The 7,519-nt window shown below is 45.5% G+C and overlaps 1 long non-coding RNA gene across 1 annotated transcript; it reads right to left on the reverse strand.

Moving 5' to 3' along the window:
• Nucleotides 1-645: 645 nt before the first annotated feature.
• Nucleotides 646-4,404, reverse strand: LOC309520905. Its single transcript, XR_014214475.1, has 3 exons — nucleotides 3,735-4,404; nucleotides 1,427-1,514; nucleotides 646-813 (listed from the first exon to the last, which is right to left on the reverse strand). It is a non-coding gene; the product is annotated as an uncharacterized lncRNA (long non-coding RNA).
• Nucleotides 4,405-7,519: the final 3,115 nt, after the last annotated feature.

Below are 7,519 nucleotides of genomic sequence, written 5' to 3' on the forward strand. Positions count from 1 at the left end.
GCTCATATCACTGCATTGCAGTTCTTCTGTCCAGACACAGGGACACAGGAATGTACCTTGATCCATCTATCTCAGTATTGTCCACACTGACTGGCAGTGGCTCTCCAGGGTTTCTGGCAGGGAGTCTTTGCTTGGAAATGCTGGGAATGGAAGCTGGGATCTTCTATATGCAAGGCAGATGCTCTACCACTGAGCTGCAGCCCTTCCTCATATAGTATTTTTGAAATACCTGTATAGGAACGTGCTTTTCACTGAATCAGATACTTGGTCCATCTATCTCAGTACTGTCTACACTGTCTGGCAGCAGCTCTTGAGGGTTTCAAATAGAGGTTTCTCCAAACCCAACAATGCATGTACTCTGTGACTGAGCAACATTTCCCCATGTCATATTATAATTAGTATAATTGCTAAGGAGGTAACGGACTACTTAGGAACAGCCTCACACATACAGGTTCTCTCCTGAAAACAAGAAGAATAAATATTCACCACTGTCCTAGCTGCAGGACACACAACCAAGTGAACTCCTCACTCTTCAGCTGAGCTGTGCAGTTCTCCCCCACACCCCTTTAGATGTAGCCTGTGGTTTGTCAAAGAAGTTGAAAGCAACACGAGCCTTTTCTTGTCTTTCTTTTTTTGAGGTGGACAATAAATCCTAAGGCATCCATCTGCTCTGGTGCATGAAATAATTCTTGGGCATGAGTCCATCGAACCAGCTAGGCCACTGAAGAGATCATCTATGAGATTCCATCAGCTTGACCTGGATTGAAGTCCCTAGGCTCTTAATTACATCCTAAGGCTTTGATGAAGACTGATCTATTGGAGAGAGAGAATGAGAATGAATCTCATCCATGTGCTGGGATGGGAAAATCTTTAGTTTTTAATGATACAGGGAGAGTCAAGGGTGCCACATGATCTAGGCATCATTGCTTCCTCTCCAAAGTCACTGTCAGGCAAAAGCTGCCTCTGGGTTCCATCCATAGGACTAACATGGGAATGTAAGAAGCCACCCTACACCAAGCCAGACCATTGGTCCATCCAGTGGCGTAGTGCAGGTTGCCAGTGCCCGGGGCCACGCGGTTGGGAGAAAGGGAAACGGACAGAGTACACATGCACATTCAACTGCTTAACGGCATCCGTGTCACCCAGGTGGTTTCAGCCACAGAGATAATATGAGTTGTTCCGTTGTCTGGAGAGGTCACTTCCTGGTTTGCATGGAGAAGCCGTTTTCAACAGAGCCCAGTGATGGAAGCATGCAGCTGTATTGAGGCACTGCTGGGTGTTGAAAATTTGCATCCTCTAACAATTTTGCACCCAGGACAACTGTTCCTTTGCCCCCTCTCCCATGTCATGCCACTGCATCCATCTAGCTTAGGATTGTCTACAGCTGTTTTCTGGAGTTTGGGGCAGAAGTTCTTTCCATCCCTACCTGGAGATGCCAGGAATTGAACCAGATGCTCAACTACCATTCTTCAGCCGTTCCTTAGAAATAAAATATGTTCCCAGTCTTCATGGTTCTAAAATAAAATAAAGAAACTTCCTTATATTGAAACTGACCATTAGCTCACCTAGCCTAGTATTGTCTACACAGACTGGCAGCACCTTTTAGACAGCGGACATTGTCAGGAATTGAACCTGGAATGTTCTGCATGTAGAGCAAATTCTCTACCATTGAGCCACCACTGCCCTTCCACTAAAGAAGAGGGGGTTGGGGTTGGAAGAGAGTTTGTCTATTAAACCACTCTGAAAATTGTATCTGTGTCAGGGTAGAAGGAGTCACCTAACAACTCTCAACCCTTAATGAACTACAGTTCCCATGATTCTTTGTGGGACAACATGGTACAATCCTGCTTTAAATTGTTGTAAACAAAATCTGTCCTTTTTCCCTTATGGGGTATCCAAGAGCCCACATAGAGTCCTTACGTGGGTTCCCTATTGGTAGGAGAAAATAACAGAGGCCAACCAGAGAATATTGAGAAGCAAAGCAGCTAGTAAGCCTGATCTTTACTAAAGCTGTTGCAACAGGGTACTGCCCTCACACGCAGGAGGATGGAGGGGGACCCAGAACAAAGGTGTGCCTGCCCTTATATAGACATTTTAAACTGCCATCCCTGGAGCTCAAGACCACCCCTCCATACATCATACATACATCACAGAAGGGGTGTAACCCAAGACCACCCCCCACAAACATCATACCTACATCACAGAAAAGGTGGTCTACAACAGAAATTTGAATGTTGTTGTTTTTCCTGTCTGTTAGGTTATCTGATAATGCCTTATCTGATTGCCTTTCCTGGTAGTCTGCCCATTCCTTTGAAATGGTGATTACCCAATTTCTGTAACAAGGAAGGTTTTTTTCACCTCCTCCCTCCTTGCAGAGAAACATTTGGTCAGCTTGGGAGTCAAAATGTTTTCAGGTCAGTCTTCCTCTGCTGATCTATGTACGTGCTTGGTTGGTACATTTATGAACATTTATTATATATATAAGACCTTCAATTTTATTATTACAAAATGCATCGTGCAGATGGGGCCTTTCTCTAACTAGCCAAGGCCCCATCTGCACCATGCATTTAAAGCAATATCACGCACAAGCCCACGAACGCAAACATTCAAGCCAGCAAGAGACATGGTTATTGTGCAAGGCCAGGGAACAACCCTCAAAGAGGACAGCAGAGCACAGCTGGAGAGAAGTTGTGGTCTGGGAGGATCGTGACCTAAGGACCAGAGGGAGAGGCCTGAACAAAACTGTCCCAAGAAGAGAGGAAGAGAAGATCATAACACTGGAAGCATGAAGAATTATTCCCAGGCTCAGGGGATGTTGATAACGTACACAGTGACGAAACAGACAACACTGTACGGTGAAGGTCCGCAGAATTTCCCCCGGCTCCCAGGAGCCTTGTAAAAAATGGATATAAAAAAGCAGCAAATTTGCCTGCAGAATTTAAGTCCATTTCCACAAAGCACAGGCAGCCAATGCGTCTGGTTTATGTCAGGCCAGACGCTCCAAATGAACCCACTAGAGGCATTTCAAACAAACGTAACGCACCACCTACTAACAGAATAAATCAATTAGAAGAACAAACTTTCAGAGAACCATGGGGGGGGAATACCATGGAAAGTTGATCCTTTGTTGTCACACACTCCCCCCCCCCATTCATCTATGAGATTAATACATTTTCAGGGCGGGTTTCATAAAACAATGGGACCCCCTGAAGAAAGATCTTACTTCAGGGCCATTTGTTTTTGTTTAGTGGAGTATGCATTGAGTGATATATATTTTTCTCTCTCCTCCTCCTCTCCCCAAAGGGAGGTTTGCATTTGTGTATTTCAACTGTACATTAAAGGGAGGCATCCTATCAGCCCGAGAGCAGATGAAAAATATCCCTTTTCACCGGGCTTTTGCTCATTTGTTTCTGGGTCTGACCGCAGAAGAATGAAGGCAGAGAAGTTGGCAGGTAAGATTAAAAACTGTGCATTCAAGGGCTACGGCGCACTGAGTTGTTTGAAAACATGGCCAGTTCTTTGATTCACACATCTTGTGAAATGACTCTCAGCTCTAGCCTTCATATCTTGTCATTACAGAGTAAACAGCCAAGCTTTCCTGAATATATATTGCTGCACACACCTCAGTCTCTGAGGTGTGAGAGACTCCAGCGCTTACCCAATGTGGAATCAAGTTTCTGTGGAATGAAGGTGTCTTTAGGATACATATGGGTTTATGTATGTATGTGACATACCCTCTAACACATCAAAGGGAAAAACTGGGACGCTACCATCTGGGACACCATTTTCCCGTTTATTCTCGCCATGCTGAGCCATGATTTCCCCATGATAAAAGTACTTTGGGGGGCACTGTGCCCCAAAACTTGCATTTTGGGAGTGCCAAACAACATTGCAGCCCTGAAAAATGTGCTTTTACCATGATCTCGAAATCATGCACGATCACGGCACCCAAGATGGCCACCATGCTCTCATGAGAAGAAATGAGATGTTCAAGTTTTTCTAGGACAGATGACGGGTTTGGGGTGTGTGTGTTTGTGTGTGGCAGCAGTAGTCTGAACATAGGATGGAGGGGCTCATAGCATTAACACTCCAACAGATCTTGCCTCTCCATTAGATGCCCAGGGACAAAAAAAAATAAAAAAAAAATCATCTCCTTTTTTTGTCATTTGAAACTAATGGTTCGGGTCCTCCCCTCCAGAGCTTTTCTCTCTCTCGTTCCAAAATAAGTGGAGCGCCTGGTTGCCAGACATTTCAGAGCTGATAACTGCAGCCCATCATACTTCTCAGTAATCGCTATACAGATACCAACTAATCCAGCAAGATTAGCAAAGAGGGGAAAGTTCTGGACACACTGGACCTGTAGACACCACACAGCCTGAACCTGGAGGTATCATAGTCCCAGCATTGCTGTGCTTCAGGGAATGAAGCCCTTCTGAGCATTCCATCCTCAAAGCTCTAGAGCTATCACCTTGGAAACAGCATCCTTTCATGTTGATCAGAGCAGCTGATGGAGGCAGCAGCCGAGACATCCTGCAACATAAATAATACTAATGAAATGCTTTGTTTTGTCAATAACAGCAACATTTCTGTTGTTGTTGTTTTGTAAATTTATTTGGTTTTTCAATTCAATGTTTTACAATCACATATCCAACATACAGTGGTGCCTCGCAAGACGAAAGTAATTCATTCCGCGAGTTTTTTCGTCTAGCGAATTTTTCGTCTTGCGAAGCACGGTGTTGGAAAAGTTTTGGAAAAGCTTCAAAAATCACCAAAAACCTCAAAAAAGGCTACCACACTGTGTTCTATGAGTTGCTCCTCGAAGTCAAGTCACAACTTATTAACGGTGTTAAGAAAAAGGAAACAAACTTGCAAGACGTTTTCGTCTTGCGAAGCAAGCCCATAGGGAAATTCGTCTTGCGAAGCAGCTCAAAAACCGCAAAACCCTTTCGTCTAGCGAGTTTTTCGTCTTGTGAGGCATTCGTCTTGCGGGGCACCACTGTACATCATAAAAACAAGATTCCAAAGAATCTCCTGGACTCCCCTCCTCCCCTTTGTGGGTCTTATTGTTAATCATTTCCTCCTGCATCTTTTATAATAATCCAAATCTTTTACATCTCCATTATATCCAAAATCCACCATTAAACAACAAGTGTCATTCTAATCCTACTAATGATTTTAAACTGTTTACAATGATATTTAAGATAAATTATAAATTTTCCCCAGTCCTTATTAAAATTTTGGTCTTCCTGATTTCTGATTCTTCTGGTCATTTCTGCCATTTCATCATAATACATTTATATGATTGTAGTGATTTAGCTAAATCCTAAAAGAGATCCAGGGCAAGCTTGCGTGAAGTTCTGTTTGATCTTTCATAACTTTTGTTACTCAGTGTTATCTATGATATGTGAGGTGTGAATGTGGCCTAAATGATTTGCCACCCTGTGACAAATCAGATGTGGGACACTGGCACAAAAGCGATGGCAAATGTCTGCACATGCAAACACACTTCTAAATAAAAAACCTTTTTGAGGGGTCCCCCCCCCCACAATCAATAAATTTTATGAAATGAAATAAAGAATTCTGGGAGCTGTAGTTTGTTAAGAGAGCTGAATGTTGTGAGGAGGGGGTACCTGTTCCCCTTGCAGAGCTATAGTTCTCAAAGAGGTTTAACTTTCAATCCCTCTTCCCAGGTAACTATGAGAATTGTAGCTCTGGGTAGAGAAAGCCACTTCCAACCCTAGGGAAGAGGTGGGGTTGCAGGCTTCCCGCCCCCAACACCCGCACGGAGGCTGGCTCTCAGCCCCGCGCATACAGGGGGAATCCTCTGCTGCGTCATCCCCTGGCCAGCCTATCGGCTGGCTCAGGGGGCATGGCTTGCTGCTCTTAAGGCAAGCGCGGCAGAGGAGCTTCCTCTTTGCTGCCGATCAGTTGGGGAATTTTCCACCCACTCACCCTTTAAGGTTTCCCTTTGACCTTGCTATGGAATTCGGTTGGTCACCGTTAAGGGGCCTGGTAGGAATTTTCCCACTTGGCAAATTGGCACCAGCCATTTGGTTTTTTCACCTACCTTGTAGCAAATTGTCACAACTTCCACGGTTTGGCGGTAAGGCATTGGTCGGGGTATTGTTATGTAGATGGATGGGGGGAGAGTGCCATCACCTCCCCCGATTGCAAAGGGTAGTCCGGTAAAGGACTCTGGGGGCGTGGCCCCATCCGAAGCCTAGGGAGGCCGGAGCCCAAGGCATGCCCCTGAGCAGTGACCCCAGGGGAGTGCCTAGTTGATGTGCTCCCCCTGCTGGTGTTAACCCTTCCCGGCCTCTCAGGCATACAGTCTGAAGCCGGATAGTTGATTAGGACCAATGCCTAGGCCAATACCTCTCATTTCCTGCAATCAATAAAGTTGTGGCCAATTTTTGCCCATTAACCTTAACTATGGTGTTTTGTGTCTTTATTTCTTCTGGTCGGAGGTGGGAACTCGCCATGCAACAGGAACAACTAACAGCTCTCAGCACCCTTTGTAAACTACAGCTCCCAGAATTCTTTGAAGGAAGCCGTGGCTGATTAAAGTGGTACAGCACTGCTTGAAATTTAAGGTGTGAATGTAGCCTTAAAAGCCCTCAGTGTCTCAGGGCTGGTGTCTTCAGGTAGACCTTCCCCAGTCCATCACACAAGCAGTTGCAAGAACTCAAACTAGAGCATTTCCATCACTTCTGAACTCTGTGCACTCCTTTCTGATGGCTTCAGCCCAAGTCATTTGGCGTAACTGGGGCTGTTTGTTGACTGTTTTCGTTCGATTGGAAGCTCTGCAGAAAAAAAGGAGGGGAGCAGGATGTGCCCTTGCGAAAAGGAAAACAATTACCCAATGAGGAAGGCAACCAAAGTTGGCCGGACCACCAAGGAGAACCTTGAAATGAGACCACCCAGCTCCTTGCTGGAGAGAAGTGGCCTCTGTCTCCTCCATGGGTTCTTGGCCGATGTGATGCCGTGGACCTCTTGCAAGTGACCCATTAGCGGTAAATCATACCAGCCGCCCACCCTTGTCTCCTATTCTTGGCTCCATCCTGCTCTTTCTTTGAAAGAGACTCCCACTCCCAAGCGTTGATAGCCATCTTAAACAAGCATGTCCCTGGACTTATCCTGCATGTCACATTATCTCCTTTCTGTCTGGGATAGCTGCTGTAACAGCCCCATTCTGAAGCTGCTGGAAAGAAAGTTAAAGCTGGAGGCTGATGAGAGGAGAGAGAGAGAGAGAGAGAGAGAGAGAGAGAGAGAGAGAGAATGCCAGCTTCCAAAGATGCCCTCTGCATCCACAAAGTCATCTTCTCCTCATCACAAAGTGCCCCCTCCCCGCCACCGCCCTCTGTCATTTTATCACCCAGCTCACTCATCTGCGTCACTGACATATGTACTTAGCAGCCGTTATCATGGGTGGTAAAGAAATAAGTGGCAGGTATCAAAAAGAAACAAAGTTGGCAGCTCAGCATCAATATTTCAGGGAGGGCAGAGAGAGAGAGAGAGA

The sequence above is a fragment of the Podarcis vaucheri genome, assembly GCF_965113315.1.
Source record: "Podarcis vaucheri genome assembly, chromosome: 16".
NCBI lineage: Eukaryota > Metazoa > Chordata > Lepidosauria > Squamata > Lacertidae > Podarcis > Podarcis vaucheri.